General features: G+C 43.9%; 1 pseudogene; it reads left to right on the top strand.

The window, feature by feature from the left end:
• The window catches only part of LOC147708870 (uncharacterized), a 76,246-nt pseudogene extending 64,689 nt beyond the window's left edge, over positions 1–11,557 (top strand).
• The last annotated feature ends 12,097 nt before the right edge of the window (positions 11,558–23,654 follow it).

Genomic DNA, 23,654 nt, shown 5'->3' with positions numbered 1-23,654 from the left:
GTAATATCTGGCAAAGTCATAGTACAAGAGCTAATGGCGCCTTCAACTTCCTCATAAAAAGCTGCTGGATTTTTTCGCGGATCAGGCAATGCATTTTTAAGGGCGATGACATCTGCTCTATTCCAAGGAGTGTAAACCCAATTATAAATAAAGTACCCTTTCGCGTCGGTAGAAGTCTTATCATCATTTGTACCCGCACCCTTAGGAGGAACATATAAAGGCGCGGCTTCCCGCATGGGTTTCACATTAATTACAACATTCTTATCTGTTTCAGGAGTAGAAGTTCATGCCATGCTGATGTAGGATGTTTGTGCAGCTGCGTCAACTGCCTTTTTCTCCTCCAGCAAACAAGCTGCTTCAACACGCAGTTTAACCAAGCGTCTGATCGTGTCAGCCACCTGGGAGAAGACAAAAAGACCTTCACGTAGGTTTTTACAATCAGCTGCTACATCATCGGACTCTATTTCTACAAAATGTTTCCTAAATCGATTAACAACCTTTGCAGCAAATGCATCGGTAATATATATTTGCTCCCTTTCCTGCCAATCCTGTATGCCAGTGGTTCCCAAACTTTTGACTCCTGAGGACCCCCATTGAGTCACCACTGGAAGCCGGGGACCCCCAAGCAATTTGATTGAGTTAAATTTCAAAATTAAAAGAGTAATTCGAAAAAAAATACACATGTGTGCACACAAAACAAATACTCAAAGTACTAAGGATTTTGGGGCCAGATGTACAACCATTTCATTTAGCGCCTCGCAATTGGCGACAAATTGCGAGTGGCAAATTGGGAGTCGCTAAATGAAGTGTACAACAGTGTGTTTAACACTGTTTGGGATTCCCAATGGGGTCGCAAATTGTGAGGTTCATTAATATTAATGAGCCTCTCGCAATTTGCGAGCCCATTGGGAATGCCAGCCCTCCCAGTTATGGTGGCCTGCTGGGCTCTGCAGGCCACCATGTCTCGGACTGCTTTTAAATAAAGCAGTTAAAAAAAAATGCAGCCTGTTTACCATGCATTAAAAAAAAAAAGAAAATGAAACGTTTTCGTTTCATTTTCTAAGGGCAGGCAGAGGTCCCTGGGACCACTGCCTGCCCTTAAAAAATAATTTTGCATGCATTTGCAAAGGGGAAAGGGTCCCCTGGGGACCCCTTCCCATTTGCGAATGCATTACCATCTGCTTGAAGTAGGTGGTAATTGCGACTGTTTTGCGACCGCAAAACATTTGTACATGGTTTTGAGACTCCCTATTTGGAAGGGAATGCCCCTTCCAAATAGCAAGTTGCAAAACCTATTTGGCGAGTCGCAAACAAATTGTGACTCGCGAAATAAGCTGTGAACATGATTTAAAAGGTTTTTGCATGCATAACAGAGTTTGCGAACCCGTTCGCGCATATAAAAACAGATTGTACATCTGGCGCTTAGTATTTGATATTGAAGTAATAGCCTCTCTGTCACTTGTATTTCATTTGTTTTATAGCATCTCTCATACCATTGTAGGATGTCAGAGCACTTTACATCACACACATATAGCGACATTGAATCATACATGTAAATCAGTGTGTATATGAAATGTTTAAAGAGTGTTTGGTCTGGAAAAGCACAAACTCAGGATTCAGAACATAACCCAGTGGCTAGCACTGACTTTAACATTAAAAATGTTTTTCCACCCAAATAAATCTTTTTAGCAGCATCAGGATAATGAATAACTGGGTACAAACATAAGTTACTAACTGGCACCATGCAGTTTGCAAGCAGCTCTTTGATGACAGTTTATAGGTCCCTCTACTAGATTATGATTGTCACTTATGAAGTGCACAGTAACAAAAGAATTGCTGTGACAAATGCATGATACACGTTCTTTGCAGTAGGCACATTAAACCTCTGTGCTACATTAGTTCAATCAAAGCTGCAACTGAACAGAACTCTCCTCAGCTCCAGCAGGTACATTAATTACTGGTATTCTCTTGACACTTTTATTGTGGCTGGAAAGCTGCTAATTATACAAGAAATGTTTCTGTGCTTTTAAAACTGTTGCCTGCGGACCCCCTGGGTATGTGTCATGGACCCCTGGGGGTCCGCAGACCACAGTTTGGGAAATACTGCTGTATGCTATCTAAAAGTTCAGAAGCAGTGGCAGTACCACGAACGGCTTTACGCGCGGCAGATCTAATCTGAGACGCACATTCTGCAGATAACATTGAGCGAGTTTCTCAAGCTTTGTCCTGGTCTGAAGAAGCGTCCTCATCTGACTCATGAGGAGCGGAAGGGAAAATATACGGAGGTGGAGAACGATCTAATAACAAGAAATCTTCTTGAGGTTAAGGATAGGATAAAGGGGTTGCCTAACAGCGTATTGGCCAGTTACATGTAAGTGGCGCTCCCTATCTTCCCTCTCTTTAATTTAGTTTTTATTCATTTCCAATGCTTTCGCAATGTCTTTCTTTGTTCTTTTTCAATCAAGGCTTGCTCATGCTTCATTCGCTCACGCACTTCTTTCTCCCACATTCGCACACAGTCAAACATGTCTTGCCTAGCCTTTTGCTTAAACATTCGTTGCTCCACATACTGAATCTTTCGCAAATCAAATGACCCATGCACAGGCCAGCGCAACTCAGGATCTTTACAAGTATATTTATTCCATAACGTGCTGTACATATGGAAGAAATACCATACTTAATATACATATCCCTATTAGGCGTCTCCTCCAGGGGGGCGGTTGTGCTTAGTCAAGTTTCAAAGTGGTACCACTACAAAAGCAACACATCCTACGAAGTGTGCTGGAAACAGGCCTGCCAAAAATAGTGCAAAATATGCAATATTATAAACAAAGTAGCGCTTAAAGCACTCTGCGTATGTTCCGCCATTCAACTAATCAAAGTAGAGAAAAGTCTCCTCATTACCTGCCTATATGAATTGCAATGCATATACGTACTAAGACATCAATCATCAAAAGTTGGCCAACACATACTTAGATACTAAGCCACAGTAAGCGTTACTAAACAACCTTAGCAGTCCAAGGCATCAACATAACCCAGCAGCAAGTGTTGCATCAAACAACTCTTACCCATCCTTTGGGTCCAGATTCCAACTGCCAAGTTCTCAAATCGTCCAAATGGTCACTGCACGGCGAATCAACAGAAGAGATCTCAGTCGAGGACCGGCGCCACCTGGATGGTCAGATCAGAAAGAAAGGAAAAATGCTGTGGGTGCCAATACTCTGGTCTCCTCCGGCAGTGATCACGTCCAAAGCGAGATTCCAATCCTTCGTGGCGACCAGTCCTTCGAGCATCCTGGTCGCCGATGAGCCCCACGTTGGAAGCGCCAATTTGTGGTGGTGAGCCTTAGCAGGGCCTACCATTGCAAGGGATTCGCCCTTCTCTGCACAGAGTCTTTAGACCAATAGGAAGAAGCTGGCACAGAAACTGGAATAGAAAAGACAAAGGTTATTAAACCTCATGAGGTGGAACTACATTCACACAACACCCTTCGGTAGTGTATGAGGTAGCACACTGACTGGAAGGAGCTTGGTCCTTTTATACCCACACAGGGGCTCAAAAGAAGGCGGTACAAGGTATAGAATACTGGTTTCAAATACATACAAGGTCATTTGGAGAGTGTGCTAGCAACAAGTGGGAAGGGCTGACAGTAAGCTAACTCTGGTGGACACATCCTGCCAGTTACAAGTTAGGGACAGCTGTAAGCTTTACTGGGCATGTGCCAAGCAGAGGAGGATAAATATATCTCGTCTCTAGGCAGATTTCAAGAGCAGTTAACAGGAATGTAGGACAGAGCACATGGTGAGCACATGGAAAAACAAAATGGCTGCCAGAAATACACAATGGATTCCATAAAACGGACAAGATAGTCTCTAAAGGCACGATGTCTTCTGCTAATGCTTAATCTAATCGCTGCTAAATTACAACAGTCCAGCCCGAACTGCAAGCTAGATCTTTGCTGGACCAGAAACAAGCATCCTGGGACATATTTCGAGGTAACATGCCTCACCAGGCAGGCTAGATTGAATCCAGAGGGAAAGTGAGCAAAGGACCCATATCGGAGCATACCCTGCTAACTCAGGGTGAACAAAGCAAACACAAGTAGATGATGGACAGAGAATTCCTCTTCTAGTGGTGCTGAATGTTGTTTTACTTTTTCTAGAAAGCACTCATCACTAATGTGTTCATGTGTTCAGTTCTGTACCATAAAAACACTCGAAATAAAGGAATAAAAAAACACACAGAAAAAGTTCATTGCAATCTGATCCATTTTGGGCAATGTGGATATGTCTCTCAATTATGTCATATGAACCCTTAGGGGCAAATACAGATCCTATTTTGTCTAGTTGGCTCTATTTCAAATAGGTGGTGCCCTTGTACCATGATTCTGTTTCACTCCCACAACAAACAAGCATTGGCCATGCCAATCGGTCTCGCCATAATAATGTATTTTGAGAATTTTTCGTTTTATTAATTTATTATAGTAATAATACAGTATGTTAGACATAGTACTTTTTAATAAATGACTGACAGTGCTTTAGTATTATGAAGACTTTTTTATTTTAACTGCAAGCTTTACTGTGTTTTATTTGGTAAAGTATTTAAACAGTAACGTAACATACATTTTTTTTCTACAGATAAAATATGCTAAATATGTATGGTAAGCTCTACTGGACCACAAGCGGTGCCTTGTTTCTTTTAGCCTTTAGGTATTGGGATTTTAACGTAGTATATTAGAAGACATCCTGCCCCCCGAGTAGGCGTCTGCTAAAAAGATGCCATCAATTTAGAGCAGCTTCGTGCAAATTATGGTGGTGGTATTCTGAGACTTAGTCGCTAGTTCAAGACGTCTTAAAAACATACTGTGTCAGCTTTCCAAATGCGCATTTGTTGCAGAGCGAGTTTACTGTGTACACAGACATGCTGCAAAGGTTAGACTCTGGCAGCAGTGTGAGGAGGTGCCAAGTGTCACTGTTTTAAGGCCACTGGTGATGTGCGCTCATTTTCCAGGTACACTACAGCCGCCTGCGAGCAACACCAATACATACACAGTGTCTACAGAGTAAGGCAGAATAGTCTAGTCAATTTTGAAGACTTGGACATTTCGCTGTATGTACACAACTCATTGACAGACACCCTGCCAAGAACCCTACTCAGCCTAGGCCCACCACCAGAGTCTGTACCATCACTACGGACAGAAAAGAACACTGGATGCTCCCACCTGCCCCCTAACAGACTGGTGCAAATGTACCAGCCGTCCCCACCACTCATTCAAAGCTTCTGGACTAAGAAAAATTGGCAGTCACAAAACTGCACAATTCACTCGCCTCCCCATTCGCCCTCCACCTTGCTCCAATTAAAATTACTCAACTACCCATAGATCCAGCGTGAGTACTCCCAGAAGGAGACACAAAGACAGGAGCATCAAATCGTAAGTTGTAAACTGACATGGGGTCGATTCATCACTGCTGAACGGGGTGCGTGTTCTGGGGTGGGTGGTGCCCCCAAACAGCACAACACCAAGGAGACTCCAACGCCAGGTAAACAGCTTGCATACACCCACAGAAATGGAACTGAGGAATTGGCTTCCAGTGGGTCTATGCCGGTGGCCGATGGGCTCTCACCTAGGGAGTGGAGCCCGCATGTTTACACCGCAGGCTGAAACCTCGAAGCCTACTACTCTGCGGGAGCTCTCCGCCGCCCTCGCGTGGAGTAGCCGGATATTAGTAGGATTGTCAATAACGCCCGAGGTTACCACCTCAGTGAACAACATATTACAAAAAAACAAACAGGAGAAACGTGAGGAGAGGCCTTCACAGGTCACCAGGCACAGCCCCATCTGGGAACGATGGGTGTCGGATCTGACCCTTGATGTGAAGCGCCAGTCCAAGATGTGGTGAGTCATGAAGTGTATAATATAACGGTAAGTAGTAAAAAGTCAAGTCTGTTTGAGACATGCAGTGTGGTGAGACAATCTGTGGTAGGTATGCAGTGTGTGCTCATATATGCATTGTGTGACTAGTGATCCAATAGTGTGTGGTAGGACATGCTGTACTTCGTAGAACATGCAGCAACGGTGAGACATACAGCACTAAACAGCTGTGATGAGACAGGCGGTATGCGGTGAGATGTGAATTACTATGCAGCTGTGGTGAGACAGGCAGTGTGTGGTGAGAGTCAGGTAGCTAACACACGCCACGTGTATTAAGAGACGATGTGTTCCCACCTGCAGGGGTGAAACAGGCAGCATAGCACACGGTGCGCATTAACATCAGATGAGGTGCTCCTGCTGCAGGGAACAGTTACTATATTTAAAGTCCCATCACAAACCGCAGTCCTCCGATCACACTCACCCTGTAGGAAGGGGTTGGGTTGCACCATGTACAAGAACGCCTTAACGATTTGAAACAGCAGCCCGATGGCCCCGGGCTCATAGTGCGCACTGGTCTCATAGGTCCCCGCAGGTACAAAGCCAAAATCCAAAGTTGCAGCAGCGGCTACGGCAGGAGATGTTTTCCGGTGCACAGGTTGCATGTCACACACAGTCCTCAAAGCCCTCAAGCCCAGAGCAGCAGTAGCAGCAGGCAGGGCCTCGCAGCCATGGTTAACGTCCGCCACGGGGCATGGGGTGCAGGGAACGGAGCAGTGCGGCTAGGCAAGCGAGCTTCCCGGGGGCTCCTCTGGAGTGGTCATGGCTGGCTCCTCGATCAGCACTTGGATGCAGCTCTGACCTCAAAGACTGCCCTGCTGCTCACTGCTGTTACCACTATTTTAAAAAGAAGAATTTGCAATGCACTATTCCAAGTCACACACAGCCCTTCGCTCAAAGGAGGCCGCATACAGCGCCTGGCACTCAGGTTCACAACTGAGTAGCGTCTGCTAGTGCCTGCGCATGCATGTGAGAGAAACAAGCAGCCCATGCGCTGCAATGAAAAACTAGTGCTAATTCAACCCACCAATCACACAACAAACAAGCATTTAAAATGCAATTGAACTCATATTTACTTGAGACCTATTGCATTTTAAACTGAGGTATGTGTGCGTTAAAAAAGGCACAAACGGGAGGGTGCAGAGGGGTGGTGGTGGTCCCAGAAGTCACAGAGTACGGGAAGGAACGGGGGGAGGCAGGGGAACAAAACTGTTTTAAAAGTAAAGGGGCCGATAGCCATGGAAGGACAAAAATGACGACATGCCTGTCAGGAGGCAAGATTAAGTTGTCCAAAACCAATGAGATTGCAGCATTTCGAATTTCAGCCAATAAAAAAGTCAGGTGGAAAGTGGGCGGAGCGTCCCCCGCTATACTGTACACAGCATCTCTCGATGAGACAGCGCATGTGCAGCTTAGGCGAGACCTAAGAAGGAGACATAGTCCAAAAAGGACTGGATTACACTAAAAATTGCAAAGTACTAAAGATTGGTGACCATTACACTACCCTCCTTTGCTTATTTGAAACACCCAACTTGCCCATACTGCAACACCTCTAAGAAAAGACTAGTCAATGTGAGTTGGACTGGATTACTCTACAGGGGGACCCTCAAACTTTTTGCATCTCTCCTCATATTTTTGCTGAATTTGTTTTTGTTGCCCTTAGGACACTGAGTACTTTACATTGCTAACCAGTGCTAAAGTGCTTGTGCTGTCTCCTTTAAAACATGAGAATATTGAAGTACATCGAATTGGGACATTTATTTTACTGGTAAGTCCGTAGTAAAGTGCATTAACCCTCATCTAGGGAAAAAGATACAATTCTCAGTAGGCCTATCCTGGGCTCTGTATCTGGCCTGTGCTCCATCGCAGTTTACCTGAACTTGTGACTTTTTCCCAGTCCTGGTCTGACGGGACAAAGTAAGCATTCTTTGTGCTTTAGGCAGTAGTCTTGCCTGAAGGTCTAAAATTGCATACCTCTGGTTCTACTGACTGTATTTTTCTCACTTTTCCACAAAATATGTCCAGTTTGGCGGTCACACCCCTACACTTTAACAGTGCGGAGTGGAAAAGGCAATTCGTGCAACCACAAGGAACAAAGCCCCCGGCCCAGGCGGGGTGCCGGCCGATTTTTATATACATTCACCAAAATTATGGGCTGGCATCCTGGCAAACGTGTTCACAGCCGCAAACAGTACACCTCCCCCTACTACATGGGCGACTTCCACAATAGTCCCCATATTTAAAAAGGGCCAAAGGGACGACCCAGGGTGTTACCGGCCCATATCCCTTTTGGACTCTGCTATAAAGATCTTGGGCAGAGTCCTTTTGGTAAGGTTAAGGGACAGTTTGGAAGGATGTGGCGGTCTGGCCGACATCCAGTACGGCTTTAGGGAAAAAAGAGGCACGATTGAACAGTGTTCAAACTTACACCTGCTGACTGCTAAGTATACGGTGGCCAAGGAGGGGTCTTTGAACTTACCGTTCATGGACCTCTCCTCGTCCTTCGACCTGGTCAATAGATCAAAGTTATGGTAAATTCTCTTGAATTTGGGGATTGATGAAGATCTGGTGGGGTTCATAGCTTCCCTTCACCGGAATCTATTTGCCGCAGTGAGGGTAACAAAAGAAGGCAGATGCACGACCCGTTTCAATTCGAAACGGTTTGTTAGGCAGGGCTGCATATTAGCACCCCTGCTATTTACAATTTATATCAACGGCCTAGGCAAGCACTTAGAAGGGGTAGCAAGAGACGTTTCGCGTATAGGAGAAGTTAAGATCCCTGCTCTCCTATACGCGGACAACGCCGTACTCATACCACGCACAGGGGTGTGTCTCCAAAAGCTGCTGGACGCATTTGGCTCCTTTATGGACCAGCTTGATTTGAGGGTCAATGCTACTAAATCCCACACTATGGTTGTCGGACCACAAAAGAAAAAGGCTAAGGCAAAAACATTCTTTTGTAAAGGAGAGGTAGTCTCTAGCGTTCCCGTTTTCCCTTACCTTGGTGTGCTCTTTGATAGCAAGGGCACCTGGGGACCTCAGATACGGGCCAAAAGCCTAGCGGTAATAAGGACATCAATGTCCATTCTGGGATTCGCTAAAAGGTTGGGCCACAGACCAATGCAAGCTATCTTAAAGGTGTACAACAGCAAATCCCTCCCTGTGGCTTTATATGGCGCGCCTTTATGGGGTTATGTACGCTTGGACAAAATTCAGCTGGCGGAGAATAGATTTTTACGTTCCCTTTTGTGCCTTCCCCAATCTTCACCAACTTTTTCTATTCATATGGAACTGGGTTTGGATTATGTTCAGGATAAACTGAGATTGGCACCTTTAACATACTGGCTCAAGACCTGGCTAAACACAGAACTAACGCTAAACCACATGATTATGAGGGATGTGATGAGTTTGGAGAATAGTAGCATGATTCCATGGCTGGCCTACCTAAAAAAATCTTTTAATGACCTGGGACGTCCAGACTTATTTACTGCTCCCTCTGGTATTACAAAACAGGATGTGGATGTAATTAAAAAACAATTTATGGCAAGGGAAAGTTTGTTGCGAGAAGAAACAGAATTGTTAAAGCCCACAGTTCGACTGCATTATTTGTCACTTCATTCACTTGCAATTGAGCCCTATTTATGTTTTGTCACAAACCCTTTTCATAGGTTTCTGTTAACAAAATTCAGGTTCAATCTTATTCACTTTTATTTGGGCAATTTTAATTCTTGGATTAAACCAGAGTTAGCAGCACCCTGCACCTGTGACAACTTTTCAGTTCAAGACACGATGCACGTTATTATGTTTTGTGATTTCTTCTCCGCACAAAGAAAAAAATATCTGTTACCTGTTTTAAGGGAAGCTGGTTTTTCCCAGGTGAGACCAGCCATGCTTTATTTACAATCGCTGGGAAATATACGTATCACATTCTCCATGGCAAACTTTCTAGTGGAGAAGCGTGGCTCAGTGGTTAGAGGCAGCAGACCCAGAAGCTGAGATCGGCCGTGGACCAGGGTTTGATTCCCCACCTCGGCGGGTCTCGGGCTCAAAAATTCCACGGAGTCGACAATTCTCACTCTGGTGCCTACTCGACTCACGGGGTCACACTCTGCGACTCTGGGCAATAGCTTGCTTAATCTCCACTACGGCCCCTCGCGGCGGGATGCCTGGCTTTCACCTTGTGGATACCCGGCCGGGGTATCTCACAGGGGAATACCAGGATGGGTTCCCTAAGCAAGCGCCTTGAGGCCCCTGGGTTAAAGTGCGCTATATAAATTGAAACACATTTACATTTAGTGGCTGCGGTCAGATCAAGAAGATGTCAGAACCTGTCAAATCAGTGTGTATAAACCGTTTTTAGTGATTTTAAAACTGTTTTTATTGTAATACCATGTCAAATGAACTTGATTGCAAAGAAACTGTTTAATTCTATTTTATTCGTATATAATACTGTTTTTATGTCCTTTGTATGATTTTAATCGAATCGAATAAAGTTAATTTGACTGACTGACTGACACTTTGGTATCAAATAATTTAGTTTCCTTTACTCTATTTTTCAGAATTGTGGTATTTGTTTTTCTTGTATTATATTTTCCCTGTATTACTGTTCGATTGCTGCATAAATATTTTACACATAGCCTCTAAGTTAAGCCTGACTGCTTTTGCGCTAAGCTACCAGAGGTTAAGCACAGGTTGCTTTAATGACTTTAGTGGTTCACCCTGATGGGGATTGTGTATTTTGCTTGAGAAGGGCTCACACCCTTCTCAAGCAACAACACCATTTCTCACAATGAGGGTGTAACTAGCAGAGACCACCCATCCCGAAGACTTGCCCCAAACCCAAAAGAGGGCAACCTAGTTGCAAGAGTCATATTAACATGCAAGACATGAAATATAGACAAACCTTCGTGTTTAACATTTCCAAAGAAAAATAACAATAAAAGTATTATCTCCTCAAGTTACTTTTAACTATTTAGGTCCTTCTCTATAACAGAAAAAATCAACAACTGCTACTTCCTGGACACAGTACTAGGAAAAAGATAACAGCCAAAAAGAACTGCTCATTCACAGGAGGCCATCGTAGACATGCATTGTCTGGAATGAGCTGCAAAAAAAGATAATGAAGCATGCCGCATTAGTAGGTGAGGGTTTTGCATCCTTTTAATAATGGAACCCATGCAGTCAGTCTATGGAAATAGTGCACATTACCACTAGCACCTGGACAGGGCTGTCTCATCTTGTTGTCTGTGATGTGTGTTGTTAACGAAGCTGGCGGACAGGTCTCACTCACATTCCTTCTCTTGTCTCCTTTTGTGAATAATTGTTTACATTGTACACACCACCCAGTACATTTTTATTGAATTTCACTAAATGTAAATCAACAACAACAATAGTTGTGACAAGAATTCATAAGATGCACAGTGCAACCAGTTGCCCCATCCCTTTCTGCCTTCACATTCATAGATATACAACCCAACTGACAGAATAAGGCAAAGAGCGCTGGCATTAGCAGAACAGCATCCCAAGGCTGAGAAGGTTTACCCATGGGCATATTCCACAGGCAGTCATCGAAGCAAAGTGACCAGAGTCTCAGCAGTATCCAAGCCACCCCGAACAGTGTGGCAATGAGCAGCAGAGAGGGACTGTCATCCAATGACGCTGAGGGAGTGGCGTGCACCAGCAGATATTTGCGTAATTGATACCAAATGTCTCAAGGCCAGGAAGTGGGGGGCACACAATGTCAATTGTTCATTGGAGTAGATTAGATCTGTGAGCCAGTCCTTGAATGTAGGTGCCTGTCCATGCCCCAATGGCAGGCAACTCGTCTGTTCACTAGTAATAGAGGCAGCACCACCTACCTCCTGAAGGCAGCACACAGGTCTTTGACGTGTCCAAGAAGAGTTATAAGTGAGAGGTCTTCCCTATCTATCATGGTGAAAATAGCGGCACACTCTTCCTGCCAAAAGGACTGCACAGGTCCACAGGACAAGCCAGATGGATGAAATAAGCAATGGCCATCCTGCATCTGGTGCATGCATCATCTATCCTAAGGCCAAATCTATGCATTCGGGCAGGACTGAAATATGCCCAGTGGAGAAACTTGTAGTGGGTAATGCAAAGTCTGCTACTGGTTGCCATCTGCCCCATATGTTTACAGCAATACCTCCACTGCTCATCCATGAGGGTCTATCCAAGTCCTATCGTTCACTGGGACCTTGCCTGTCCATGATACCACGATAACCTGGGTATTCTGCTGTGTTATAGTGGCTTGGAGCAGGGTAAGTAAGGTATTAAAGATGGGAGGTTCAGCAAGTAAGTCCGGTATAGTAGCCTTGGTATTATGTTTCAGGCGAATAGTGGAGAAATCTAATGGGGCGGCTGGCTGCTTGCATATAGATTCAGCCTGTGGAATGAAAAGTCAGTCACAATACAAATCTTTTCAGGATATAAAACCATGCCATTTGAGCGGTAGCCTGCACAGGAACTCATGGGTGACTGATAGCAAAGGATGGTAGGTTAATGGAACCAAAGGGGAGTATAGAACTGCCTTACCCTCCCTGTGACATAATCTCTGCCAAGCACTTGAGGTACATGCCACTGTGGGCAAGTCAATAGAGGGAGTGCCAAACAAGGTGCATAAAAAGGAGGGCGGAGGAATTGGTGCCATTTATCCTTGCTCAATAGACAAATAGGGAAGAAATGGAGCGGGATGGTACCAGTGACCAGCATGATGAACCTAAGCAGCCAGGAAGTAAAGCTCCATCTCCAGGGCTCCAACCCACACACAGAGAAGGGTATGGTGAGAGTACGCTTTTGTTTGCAAGATTGTCTTCCCGCCCATGCTAATCGTATCAGCTGTGCTTTTAGTGCCTGAAAAAATTAGCGATTCAGCGGTATGGGGATATTCATGAAGAGATATAATAGCTTAGGCAAAAGTATTATTTTCATTAGGGATATGTGTCCTGCTACCGGCAGGGGCAAATATATCCAGCAAGTGATGTAATCAGTGAGTACAGAAAGAACCTTGACATAATTAGAATGTATCACTTGCTCCCTGTCCCGGGAGACCACAATCCCCAGAAACTTAAAATCTGCCAGGCCATCACTATTGCGAAAAGTTCGGGGTGATTGGTATGGTGACCTGAGTGAGGGGAAAGAGTTGAGATTATTCCTAATTGATCTGCATGCCCGATAACCCCTGAACTGCACAAACTCCCCCAGGATATTGTTTAGACTGAGATGCTGGTCTTGTAGAAAGAGGGTATTAGTGTCTGCATAAAAGAAAATCAACAGATGATGACAAGGGTAACTCAGGGCAAAGGCGCAATAGTGTTGCCTCTGCTTGGCAGCCAGTGGCTCAACGCCAAGGCAAAAGGTAAAGGTGATAGCGGGCAACCCTGTTGTGTACCTCATGTGATTTCAAAGTAGGGAGAGATCACGCCGTTAATGTGCTCCCAGGCAACTGAATAGGAATAGAGGAGTGCAAACCAGAACAGGAAAGACTGAGCGAGTCCCATCCAGCATAAAATAGGCATTGGGAAGTTCCATTTGATGGAGTTCAAAGGCCATAGTAAGATCTAAAAAATCCACCACAGTGGGCAAGCCTGAACTGATATCCTGCAGCACTGCGAATAGAGTTCTCAAGTTGTAGGAGGTGGATCAGCCAGGGATAAAACCTGATTGGTCCACTCAGACGAGGATTATCATGCAGAGAGCCAATCAATTAGCAAACAATTTAGCTAAGATTTTAACCTCACAATTGATCAGGAATAGAGGTCTATAACACTCACAGCAATCTGGAGGTTTACCCGGTTTAAGTAGCATGATAATCAAGGCTTTGCACGTGGAAGGGGATCTGCCTCCTTTGCTTCTTGAAAGACAATCATCAGTACCGGTGCCTTCCCAGCTTGCAACTGCTGTATCAGCTACCGGACCTCGTCTGTAGTGAAATCTTGGTCAAGAAAAGTGCACTGTGCATCACTGAGCCTTTTCCAAAGTCACATCCTTTAAGTATGAGCCCAGCTCAATAGGGTCCCCCTGTTGCGAAGTGTAGAGGGACCTATAGAAGAATGAAAATGTGTAAAGGATGCTGGAGGTATCAACATGCACCTGATCCTGTTCCCCTCAAATTCTCAAGATATCATTACAGGCCAGGGGACACCTAATTAAAGTTGCCACCTTTTTCCTGAGTACTCACCCTCCCAAAAGCATGCAAAGTAGCAGAATTACTGTGAAAGATGCATTATCTATTGGCGACCTCATGGATCTCCAATAGCACTGTCTTTAATTGTTGAGCTAGCAGGGTGTCGGAATCTGTGGCCTCTTGAGTTTGTAATTGCTTAAGTTCCCTCTCCAAGTGGACTAAAGTATCTCTTAGGGGGCACAGTACTCCCCCGATCTTCACGAGTCAGAGCCCTTGGATGGTGATCTTGAAGGCGTCCCAAACCACGCCAGCAAGAGGCATTGTTCCTGCATATCTTGTAAAGAATTCAGAGATATCTTGTCCAGCTCTTCTTTGAATTGATGGTCTAATAGCATGTATGAAGAGAGGTGCCTGTTAGCAACCAAGGGTGTCTGCGACAGAACTGGATAACTCAATGTCAGGATTCCCCCTATTTCAAGGCTAAGTACTGCACTGGAGCCTCGCAGGGCAAGGAAGTGGGGCCGGTGTTTAGACACTTCCTGGTCTTGCCTGTGGAATGTCTGGAATGCACGAAGTCGGCATTCTAGTCTTTTCCTGGCTCGAGATTGAGAGCCCAGGTGATGCGCGCGCTTCATTGGAGGTGCGCACTTCACCGTGGAATCGAGTCATGAAGGTTCTGTTTCTTAAATGTCCCTGAAAATCGAAGCGAAGCCATTTCCAGTATTAATTGAACTTCCCCAGTGTTTACGTGACCTGCGCGGCAGCAGAGAAGAAGTCAACGGGTCAGAGAGGTGTTTCAAGTTCACGGTCGGGTTTCTGAAGAAACGCGAGCCGGAAACCTTCTGACTGGAGTTCTTCCTTTCAGCGCTCAGTCAGCAAGGAAAAGAAGAGAGAGAGAGAGACGAATTTCGGAGTACGGAGTCAGCGGAGGAAGTCCTGAGCTAAGTGGAGCTGTTTTCCTTGTTAAGCTGAAAGAAAGTGAACAGAGAATATTGCAATAGCTTAATGAAGCTAAGAGACTATAGTTGTTAATGAGATTAAACCAGAGTCATGCAATAGCTTAATTAAGCTAAGAGACTATAGCTTATTAATGAGATATAACCAGAGGCATTAACATGTAAAGCGCGAAGACCAGAATTCAAAGTACTTACCTGAGTAAAGCAGCAGAGTTAAACCTAGGAAGCAATAAGAGGCAAGTCAGATTGGGAAAATTCAGTTCTATATACAGAAATTAATAGAAGGCAAGAACTTACCTGGTACGTTGGGAATGAGAGTAATTCTTCAATGTCAGGATGGAAAAACCTGTAAATAAGAAAACAAAACTCCTTGAGAGAGAGAGAGAGAATAATAAGCCACAACATAACATTAAAAAACCTGGTAGGTTAAAAGTCAGAGAGATTAATAAGCAGTACAGGGTATATGATTAAAGGCATTAAACAGTCCATTATTTTGCAGAAGTGAGTTCCAACAGCAATATAGCAAATAACAGAAGGCAAAAAGGAGATCTAAAGTTGCATATTCGGAATTAAGAGTAGCAGCCAAACACTCCAGAACTACACTTCAGCAATAAGAAGAGTGGCAGGTCGTTAAAGCCCATTGGGTAGGTTAATCCAGAAGAAGAGAAAGAAAAGTTAGAATAGAGTAGAAATACAGGAAATTGATGGTCTTGCATATGTTTAGTATTCCTAGAACTCTTCGAGAAGCTGATCAATAGCTGATTGAAGATTCAGACGGAACGCCAGAGGGTCCGGACCAGTCTCTTCTGTTTCTGTTTTGTTATTTTATCCACTTTTCCCCCTTCCCCATTTCTAACCAGTTGGAGTCATGATGTCATTCTGATTATGATTGGTTGGAAGCGGGAGTCGGGAAGCTAGCATCTTCTGTTCCTGTGCAAGTCTTCAAGAAGCTAAGAGTTGGTAAGCAAGTGGACTCTGACAGAGTAAAGTGCCCACGTTGTAAAACTTGCACCCGAACAGAATGGTTGAGGGAGTTAATTTGCAGACTCTAGGGGCGGTCTTAGATGCTATACAGAAGGAATTAGTAGGGGTGAAAGAAGAGAACCAAAGTTTGCGGCAAGAGGTGATAAATTCCAGGAAAGAGACCGCAGAGTTAGCGCAGAGAATCAGGCAGTAACACCCAGGAAATAGGGAGGCTCCCACCACTTCTACAGGGGAAACCAGTGGATTAATAATAAGCATGGGCGGAAAATCCGTTACGCTTGCGGATTTTGCGGATTTTCGGTAAATTCGCAATCCGCGAGATTCGCGAATTTCCCGCAAAATTCGCAAATTCGTACGCAGCGGATTTTTTTTCTTTGCGGTGTAAGTTCGCAATTGCGAACATGTACGTGCGGCGGGCAGCAACAATCTCGCACTCGCGAAATTACAAAAACTGCAATTCCGCACAAGAAATCTACTAGCAAGCAGCATAGACCTTCTGAAAATGATTATTTTTATCAGAATAACTCCTCAGGTTGACATTTGCCTGCACTTTTTTAGATTTGAGGCCTTTTGATTTTCTTTGGATAACTTTTGGATTAGAAAATCAACTTTCTCATATAAGCTTGGTGGGGCATTAAAGTTGCTGTAATGCTGCTCTGCGGAAAAACGAGTTTTGCAAAAGTGAAAGCAGGTTCAAAAGTTCAAACTCATCATTAGTAACCGTTCCCTGTAGTGCTTCCTGACAAGGGCCCCTCCAGAGTTCAGTTGCTAGTTGCAACAATTGTATGACCCTGCTCTGACCCTCACAGCAGGCTCATAGAATAGCTACAAGTAGGCCACAAAGGTCCTGGAAATAAAAATTGCACTGCAACAGAAAGCAAATTACAGATAAGGATGCAGGTGCCAGACTGGAATTTAAAAACAGTGACACATTAATAAATCAACCCCAAATGAATTCATGTCAGTTGAAGCAGGCAGGTGTGCTTGCTTTTTCCCCCCATAATCTACAGTGATGATGAACCAGAGGGTGGCATAAGGCATTGATGTACCAGAGGGTGGCATGGGTAAAACAGAGGGTGGCAGGGGTGAAACAGAGGGTGCTGGGAACCTATGATGATGAACCAGACGTAGAAACAACATAATCGTGACCGTTGCGAGCCGACATGTAAGTTCGCAATTGCGAACTGTTACAAAACCCTCGCAAACTGTCAGAAATCCTTGCGAACTGGCAGAAATCCTTGCGAACACAAAATAAAATCCGCAAATTCGCAAGAATTCGCGGATTTTGCGGATTGCGAGTTCGCAAATTCGCAAAATTCGCGAACGCCAGATTCGCCAAATTCGCCTATGCTTAATTAAGAACACAGGTGATACATTCCTTGTCCCCAGTCATTCCCCTTGCTGCACCCAAGAGGTTTAGTGGGGACCCTCAGAAGGCACAAGTGCTTATCACGCAATGTTCCTTGCATTTTATGTGTCGCCCTTCTATCTTTCCTGACGCACAATCTAAAGTAGAATTACAGTAAGAAGGTGAACCCGGTAGTCAAGGGACCTGGGTAGTAATATGTTATAGAAAGAGTGGTCCCAGACCTAATGGAATTACTTTATACAATGACAAATTTTCTTAAACCAATTCTTTTACGAAACACTATTGTTTATTCAAAATAGTGTATATACGTTTTTCACTGTATTTTTTTCTTTTTAGTGTATATATACATATAAATAATTGATACACAACTTAACAGTGCCCACTGTACAGGAAAAAGAGGAAAAGGGGGTGCAGTGTTGGGGAGGTGTGGGTAGGTTCAAGTGACAATCCAATTGTAAATTGCTTCTAACAATTGAAAAATAGCTTCACAGGGGAGCCAAAGTTGAGTTAATCAAAACACTCATGATAAACATTAAAACAGCATCATAAATGACAGGTGTACTTAATCACACTCCGATCATGTGCTGTGGCTGATAGTCGACGTTTCGACCCTCGTTGTTAATGTTAATGTTAATGTTATGGTGATTTGTATAGCGCACGGCTGCCCCAGCCAAGGGGCGACCCGGCGCTGCGAACAGACAAAATGCAGAGAGAAAGAGGATTATGTTGGATGTATGTTGTTCCATTTTTATTTTACCACCTTACGAGTACCTAATATGAACTATTAATTACTAATAATCATTTGCTTGGTCCATTCTGCGTATAAGGATTATGTTGGGTATATGAGGTATGTTGCTCCCTTTGTTATTTTCACCACCTTAATACCCTGTGATGGTAATTACGTGGTTTCATTATAATACAATTCCTATGTGGAGAACATAATTCAGGTTCTTAACAAAGCTGAAATTCTCTACTATGCCAGTGATAACCATTATCTAGTCCGTCTAATGTTGGCACAATGTAAGAACACTTGTCTCATGAACCTTTCCATTCGCTTTAATTCGGCATCTACAAGTATCTGAATCAATATACGATTTTTCTATTCCCTACAATAGACCCTACAAATCACGCTCGCCGGTACAGGTTGTCCGGGTTACCATACGAACAACGTAGTCTTTCCTTTAATACCCTCCTGTTCTCGTGATGATTTTCTGGCAATCTAAATTACATTTAAATCCCTTTCTCATATACCAATAACCTTGTATATTTAGGCCATTTTTACAACATAATGTCAAATATGCCGTAACCACGCGTCTTGGTTACCATGTCGACCAGCGTAGGCTTTTTTCTATTGCCCTCGCGGTCACATGATGCGGAAGTGTTTGTAAAACTTTCACCCGGCAACCCGTGTGCTATCCGTACGTTTACCACGGGAGTTGCAGGATGCCGGTACATGAAGGAATCTGACCCGCACCCCTAGGTAAGAAACCAACACCACCCCCCTCCCTCCGCCCCCTTGTACAAGCAATTGTCTAAGCCTAAGTTTGATCGTAATTTTTACGATCTGCCTGAGCGTAGTGTTCACGAATTGTTATGCCTCCTTGTTTACAGCGACCGAGTCATACGAATTAACACCCGTGCCACGACCAGTACGTCTTGAAACAGGTAATCGGCCATTACCCTGCCTCACTTTAACTAAATTGTCAGCCCTGTAATTTTCGGTCAATTTGATTATCTTACAACGCCCAATTATTTCATTTATATGGTCAACCCACGAGTTATACCGGCCAGTGGACCGAGTTTTAAGTGTTCTGCTTCTGCAAGAAATCAACAACTTTAGGGACTGCTTATCAGGAATGTTCCTCTTAAGAACTGTATGCCTTTTAACGACAGACCAATCCATGATTTGAACATAAGGTAATCAAATGGTAATTGTGTACCAATGTATATTTTCTTGTACATGCCAATATCTTTAAAATTGAGACTCTAATCTGGTCAGGTGTCTTCCTTTTAGCTAAATCTACAATGTCCATAATCCCATACCGACTTCATTTAGCCTTTGATCCCTGTCTAAGGTTCCCTTGGTACTTACCTTGGGATCTATCGATGTATGCTGTAATCCTTTGTATCTCTGTGTAAATAGTTGTCATTCGGTGATCATCTAATAATCCCTTGTAAATTACCCTTCCTCGTAGGAACCGCCCACCAACAAGCCCCCCCTCCTTCTCACTGTCCTGAAGAAGACCCGCCATGTAAGGGGTAATATCCCTACAATGAGGGTCGAAACGTCGACTATCAGCCACAGCACATGATCGGAGTGTGATTAAGTACACCTGTCATTTATGATGCTGTTTTAATGTTTATCATGAGTGTTTTGATTAACTCAACTTTGGCTCCCATGTGAAGCCATTTTTCAATTGTTAGAAGCAATTTACAATTGGATTGTCACTTGAACTACCCACACCTCCCCAACACTGCACCCCCTTTTCCCCTTTTTCCTGTACAGTGGGTACTGTTAAGTTGTGTATCAATTATTTATATGTATATATGCACTAAAAAGAAAAAAATACAGTGAAAAACGTATATACACTATTTTGAATAAACAATAGTGTTTCGTAAAAGAATTGGTTTAAGAAAATTTGTCATTGTATAAAGTAATTCCATTAGGTCTGGGACCACTCTTTCTATAGCACAATCTAAAGTGGCATTCTTCTTATCGTATTTGAGTGGAGATGCGGCCGCCTGGTCTATGCCCATTGTGTCAAGAGACGACCCCCTTTTACAAAACTATGATGAATTTAAAAAAGAATTCTTGCGAATATTCGATCGAAGGAGAATCTCCCAGGCTGTGGACAACGAGGTTTTGGACCTAAAGCAGGGCAATAGAGACTTATTGGCGTACTTGGCCCAATTTAATAAGTTAATTATGGAGACCGACTGGCCGGAAAGTAAAAGAGCTGCAATCTTCTATCGTGGCTTGCGTAACAAATTAAAAGATGGATTGGCTCAAATACCAAATCGTCCCACTGAAATCTCTGCCTTAATTGACCTGGTATTAGAATTGGATTTTCGCCAAGGGGAACGAAAAGGTGAGAGAAGGCGCGAGTTTTGGAGCACAGTACCCCGTTTTGATAGAGCAAAGGCAGATGCTGGAAAAGGATTGGAAGGATCCAACGGCCCAGAACCAATGCAAATTAGGGCGATACGGGGTCTGCGTTCTAAGGAGGAAAAGGAAAAAAGACGAGCCAGCAATTTATGTATGTATCGTGGTACGGGCGGACATTTTGTGAAGAATTGTCCAAAGAAACCAAAAGGATCATATAAGCCAAAGGAAAACTAGCTGCTCCACCTGTAGAAGGAGTTGTACAGGTGGAAGCGAGTCAAGAACCAACTCCACACGAGTATCAATTGACCATCACCCTGCAGTCATCTTCTCCACATTTAATATTATCTATGACCATAAAGTTTCGTCAAGAAATGCGGAAAGGAGTAACAGTCATGGTGGACTCGGGGGCAACAGGAAACTTTTGTGACCAGAAATTTGCAGCCAAGATAGGATTGAGAGCAATAGCCAAAATCAAGAGTGAACCAGTCAGATCCATCGAGGGAACAAATCTATCTTCAGGGCCCATAGTAAACCATACAGAGTTGGTACAGCTAATTCGAGAAGATGGTCACCAAGAAGACATTCACTTTAACTTAATAGACGCTCCACAGTTTCAGCTTATTCTAGGGCTTCCATGGCTCACAGAGCATAATCCGACTATAGATTGGGCAGCCAGAACAATTGAGATGACTTCAGATTATTGTAGGAAAAATTGCTTTGGAGACCAAATGGAGACTAATAAAGAAAATCTGGCTCATGCTTTATGTTCAGCAGATGCAACGGTGTGTGTGATCAGTACACAGTCCATACCACAAGAATATCAAGATTTCAAAGATGTATTTGACGAGCAAGAAGCGGAGCAATTACCACCACATCATGTCTATGACTGTAAAATTGACTTTGAACCAGGGGCAAATATGCCATGCAGTCGAATCTATGCCTTGACAGAAAAGGAGCATACTCATTTAAAAGAATATATCAACAAGTATTTGGCAAATGGATTTATCCGTCCATCCCAATCCCCGGTCTCGTCGCCTTTGTTTTTCGTACCGAAAAAGGAAGAAGGCGAGTTAAGAACTTGCATTGCCTATCGTGCAATCAACAGGATAACGAAGAAGAATAGGTACCCACTTCCCCTCATCTCCGTCTTGTTAATTCAAGTGAAAGGGGCACGGATATTCACGAAGTTAGATTGAAGAGGGGCTTACCACTTTATCCGAGTAAGAGCTGGAGATGAGTGGAAAACAGCATTCAGAACCCGTTTCGGATTATTCGAATACCAAGTGATGCCCTATGGGCTGTGTAATGTCCCTGCGGCATTTCAGCATTTTATAAATGATCTCAGTGAGTTCATAGACCAATGTGCCATCGTGTATATAGACGACATTTTGATCTACTCCGTCGATACACAGGAACAACAGAGGCAAGTGCGAAGAATTCTAAAGAAGGTCAGGGAAAACAAGCTGTTTGTCAAGTTGGAGAAATGCGCCTTTGAAGTTACAGAAGTAGAATTCTTGGGCTTTGTGATCTCGCCGTCAGGAATCCACATGGACAAGCGAAAGATTCAAGCTGTTCTGGAATGGAAGTCTCCGACCAGTGTAAAAGAGGTACAGGCATTTATTGGTTTTGCAAACTTCTATCGCAGGTTCATCAGTGAATTCTCCCGGCGGATTCTTCCTCTTACTCGATTACTGAGAAAAGGAGTACGTTTTGAGTGGTCAGAGGAGGCAGAGTCAGCAGTCAAGGCCTTAAAGAGTGAATTCACCTCAGCTCCAATTCTTCTTCACGCAGACCCATCAGAGCCCTTCTATGTAGAAACGGATGCCTCCGATTTGGCGGTTGGAGGTGTACTTTCCCAAAGGAACAAGGAGACAGGTCAGTTACATCCGGTGGCCTACCGATCGAGAAAGTTGCCGCCTGCAGAAATCAATTACACAATAACAGAGATGGAACTGTTGGAAATCAAAGATGCCTTCAAACAATGGAGACACTACTTAATGGGAGCCCATCATGTAGTCACAGTTTACACTGACCATCGTAATTTAAAATTTTTGAAGTCGGCCAGGACCTTAACACCACGACAACCTCATTAGTCTTTGTACTTCGCTGATTATGACTTCGTCATCACTTACAGGCCGGGGGCTCAAAATGGAAAGGCAGATGCTTGTCCCGAATGGGAACTGAAGAGGAAAAGGGACAAATTAAGACTCAAGCAATCATTCCTGATTCTAGAATCATTGGCATCATAGACACCTTGGGTGTAAAGGAACAAATCGTGCACATTTTGTCACCAGAGAAAATGCTGGAGTGGGTTCGGCAAGGGAACGGAAGAGAAATTATTGATTGATTGCCCTACCAGACAGGAGCCTTGTATTTGCCTACGTCAAGCTTACAGAGACAAGCCATGAACGAATGTCATGATCACTCGCTGGCCGGACACAAAGGGGAACTAAAGACAACAGATTTAGTTAAAAGGAGTTATTGGTGGCCACAAATGAATAAGGACATTGAACAATATATGCAAACGTGTGAGATCTGTGCGCAGGGGAAATCGTAACAGCAGGCACCCAAGGGATTGTTACAGCCCCTGCCCATTCCTCCCTTTCCCTGGCACACCATCACTTTAGATTTAATAACAGATCTTCCTTCTTGCCAAGGGTAATACACCATTTTAGTGGTAGTGGATGCATACACCAAGATGACACATTTTGTAGCATTGAAAGGAATCCCAACTGGTAGGCAGTTAGCAACACATTTTAGTGCACAGGTGGTGAGAATGCATGAAATTCCTAAGGTCATAATTTCCGATCAGGGAGCACAATTTATGTCTCACTTCTGGAAGGCCTTTATGAAGGGACTTGGGGTAGAGACACGTTTTTCCACCAGTTTCCACCCGGAGACTGACGGACAAACTGAACAAGTGAACCAAGAGGTAGAGCAGTACTTAAGGCTATTCACTTTAAAACAGGGCGGGGAATGGCCAGATTACTTATGGACTGCAGAATTTGCCCATAACAATGCAAAGAATGTGTCCACTGGTTATTCACCGTTCTATTTGAACTATGGAAAACATCCAAATTCTACAGTGCAGGATATTCCAGTCCCAGTCTAGGCTGTTCAGGATATAGTAACCCATTTACGCCAGGTTCATGACACTGCATCAAAGA

This window comes from Lissotriton vulgaris, chromosome 6, assembly GCF_964263255.1.
Source record: "Lissotriton vulgaris chromosome 6, aLisVul1.2, whole genome shotgun sequence".
NCBI lineage: Eukaryota > Metazoa > Chordata > Amphibia > Caudata > Salamandridae > Lissotriton > Lissotriton vulgaris.
The sequence above is the reverse complement of the archived record's forward strand: the minus strand, read 5'-3'. Positions and strand labels throughout refer to the sequence as shown.